The sequence below is a fragment of the Gorilla gorilla genome, chromosome 22 (assembly GCF_029281585.2).
Source record: "Gorilla gorilla gorilla isolate KB3781 chromosome 22, NHGRI_mGorGor1-v2.1_pri, whole genome shotgun sequence".
Taxonomy (NCBI): Eukaryota; Metazoa; Chordata; class Mammalia; order Primates; family Hominidae; genus Gorilla; species Gorilla gorilla.
In genome coordinates this window covers 29,479,570-29,483,154 of record NC_073246.2, presented here as the reverse complement: position 1 = coordinate 29,483,154, position 3,585 = coordinate 29,479,570, and the positions used below count along the sequence as shown (strand labels likewise).

Below are 3,585 nucleotides of genomic sequence, written 5' to 3'. Positions count from 1 at the left end.
CTGAAGAATTATCTCATCTTTGAAATAATGATCCATGACTGGAGAAGTCCCATGACTCTAGGAGTGAGCATTAGAAAGATAATGTGATAGAATTACTTGGAGACTAAGAAAGAGGAAAAGAGAAATATTATCACACTACTAAGGAGCGGCTTGGTTAGTACTCCTGTGTCTATTGTCCCTTGTTTATTTATTTCAATTGTTAGAAAACTATGCATTTATACTCCATCCCTGGAAAGTACCCAAACACACATGCTTTTTAAATTTATTTTTTAATGAGCTGTATGAAAAAAACTGGTACATTTTCCCAGAGGTGGGCATAGCCTAACTGCTGAAAAATACCATGAGATTCAAACCAATGTTCTCTGATCAGAAAAGTTTACCAAAGCAAAGTAACCCCATTCTGCAAAAGTTGAAATTTGCCATTAAAGTCAAGTAAAAACTGTAATGTCCATGCGTTTGATCAATAAACTCCTGCTAAATATATCATCATTTCAGTTTGTTTGAAATGAACTCAAATGGTCCTTTTAATTGAGTGAAGGTAACTATTTACAAATAAGTGTGCTTCCATATAAAAGTGACACAACTAATTCTGAAAATTACCTAATTTGAAAATTCTCCATTATCAAGAAACTGTCATTAAGGCAATAACATAGAGCTCATAATAAACATTATAATGAATATGAGTAGACTTTTGTTGTGAAAAACCTACTTAAAGGCAGTTTGTTACAAAAAGCCTATATCAAAAATTTTTAGGAAAAATTTTAATTAAAGATAAGTGGATTTATATCTATTTCCCTTCTTAACTTCTTGATAACTGTAGGTTCCATGGTAAAATCAATGGAAAAATGTATAACCTTGAGGAGTTACATGACAAGGGCCATTAGATGTTAAAATAATTTTCTCAGACTGGGGTAGGTAGCTCATGGCTAGACTTACATGTTTTGCCAACTAGATAGAAGCCACAACAGCTGTGAATGAAATATTATTCAAACATTTGAGGTTCTGTCACTCATTCTTCACCAATGTCAAGCTTTCCACTTGTGTAAGCTTGTTTTGGTTTGTTGATGTTTATATCCAGGAGACAATTTGACTCCCTGATGAAATATTCTAGATATGCAAAGCCTTTTTCATGTAGAGTTAAGGAAGTTAATATACCCAAGTAAAAGAAACTGATGTCATTCAATAGTACCAGAAAGCCCATCATTTAATTGATAAGGGCTCATTGTATTTGTAATGCAACATCCAAAAACACGACTTAGCATCAAGATTTTTGCCATTCGTGCCTATTCCGTGTGTATGTTCTCACTCCCCACTTCATTCTCTTAGACCGCTGACATTTTCTGCTGCTGATTTTGGGGTCTCTCTAATACTTTGGTCTGCCTTAACAATGTATTAGGTTGGTGTGAAAGTAATTAACGATTGTTGCCATTAAAAGTAATGGTAAAAAGTACAATTACTTTTGCACCAACCTAATACAACAAACTGATTTAAAAACAAACAGAAATGTATTTTCTCACAGTTCTAGGGGTTAGAAGTCCAAAATCAAAATATAGCCAGGGCCACACTCTTTCCAAAGGAAGGAGAGAATACTTCCTTTCTTCTTGTACCTCCCTGGGGTCCCCTAACCTTCCTTGGCTCGTGGGAGCATAACTCCAATTTCTGTCTTTATCTTCAGGTGACCTTCACCTCTGTGTCTCTGTGTTTTTGCCTCTTCTTATAAAGGCATCAGTCTTTGTAGTTAGAACCCATACTAAGTTCAGAATTATGATTTCATCTCAAGATCTTAATTACTTGCATCTGAAAAGATCATTTTCCCAAATAGAATCACATTCTGAGGTTCTTGTGGACTTCAATTCTTGGGAGTCACTAATTCATGACACATTATTAGTAATTCTCTTCTCAGATATTTAGAATTAATTTAACAGAATCCTAAGGCTTGTGTAGCTCTACACTTTTGTGGAAAGCCAACATCCATCTTTGGCAAGAAACTATAAGAGGGTACCATTTCCAATTTTCTACTTACCAGAAAAAATAAAACAAGTACTAATATTTACTCCATCCCACACCACTGTAGTGATATTAAGCTATGTCTCTGGCCAGTGTTTTGGATTCCACATCCCAAGAATTCTTGTTATATGATGGAATGTGCCAGTTGGCAGGCCTGCAGAATTACAGCTTCTGGTGCAACAGCTGTGTCTTGATGTGTGTCCTCAGTTGAAAGAGAGGCCCCAGAGCAGAAATTCTTCGCTACTTCCAAGATAGACTAGAAGAAGGAATCAACATAGTTGGACATGAATGTCTGTTCCTGCTGACATCACTGAAATAAACATGCTATTTGGCAGGGCAACAGTGTATGTGTGCTGGGGTAGAAGGGGTAATGAGTCAAAGAGCCCCTAACCAACAGAGCCTAAAGGAAAGCTTGTGTGCTAATGCTTTAGGAATGGGTGCAGTACCAGGTCATTAAGGTTGAGGGGAAGAAAATCACATACAAGTTGGCATGCTACTGAGCTGGCCCCAGGAAACTCGACTGACTAATGAGTGATGCAGGGTGTCTGTGCAGAGGCCAATGAAAACACCTTCTCCACAGTGATCCTGGGGGGAGAGAGTGAGTAAACGTGAAGACATAATTTGTTGGCTCCTCAATTTCTCCTGACTCTCAATGGCCAAATATACCCTAATGGTCTGAAATCCTCAACATTTCTGGACTGTGTTACCTAGTCCCACCTTGAAAGTAACTGGGGAGGCCAGATTCTTCCTGGGTTTAGGTAGCTTTGCACTGGGCATTGCAGTTATTACAGCTTTCATGACAGCAGGTAAAGAGAATATGCTGCTGTCTGGCCCATGCCAGGAGGGAGGCTGAACTAGCAAGCAGCGTCATGAGGTGAGGCATGGAAAGTGACAGAGAGCTGGGATACTACATTGAGCAAGTGGCAGAGGCCTGGAAGGAACGAGTAGGATTGAGAAAATACCCTCAGGAAATACCAGAGTTCACTGGTAATAAATAATGGACAAATTTTAGTCAACTTCTCAATCCTTATAAGAATAAGCAGGGCATATCACAAGAACTATTTGAGCCAGAATTACTCTAGTAGGTCTAGTTACCAGCACAGCTCAAATAATTACTTTGAATTAATATTTACGCTGTTTTCCAAATCTTAATACCAGAGTACATCACCTAACAAGAAACCAATTCCTTAGAAGAGGCCCATCTAATCAGACAGTGGCTTTCTTCATCAGCTTGGGTTGTTATAACACATTACCCTAGACGAGGTGACTTCGACAGCAAACATTTCTCATAGCACTCGATGATGGCAGTTTGAGATCAGGGTTCCAGTCTCATCTGAGATCAGTTTTGGTGAGGGTACTCCTCCACTCCATAGATGGCTATCTTCCCACTGTCTTCTCATATGGGACAGAGAGAGAGAGAATGAGAGAGAGTGAGAGAGAGAGAGAAACAGAGAGAGAGAGAGGCAGAGAAGAAGCAAGCTGTTTTCTGTCCTTTTTTAAAAAATAAGGGCACTTATTTCATCATAAGGAATCTCCTCTCATGATCAAATTCCTCCCAAAGGCCCATCTCAAATTACT

The 3,585-nt window shown here is 38.6% G+C and overlaps 1 long non-coding RNA gene across 1 annotated transcript; it reads right to left on the bottom strand.

Annotated features, from left to right (window-relative positions):
• Positions 1-250: 250 nt before the first annotated feature.
• On the bottom strand, positions 251-3,373 carry LOC134757888 (uncharacterized). Its single transcript, XR_010132444.1, has 2 exons — positions 3,261-3,373; positions 251-2,263 (listed from the first exon to the last, which is right to left on the bottom strand). It is a non-coding gene; the product is annotated as an uncharacterized lncRNA (long non-coding RNA).
• Between the last annotated feature and the right edge of the window lie 212 nt (positions 3,374-3,585).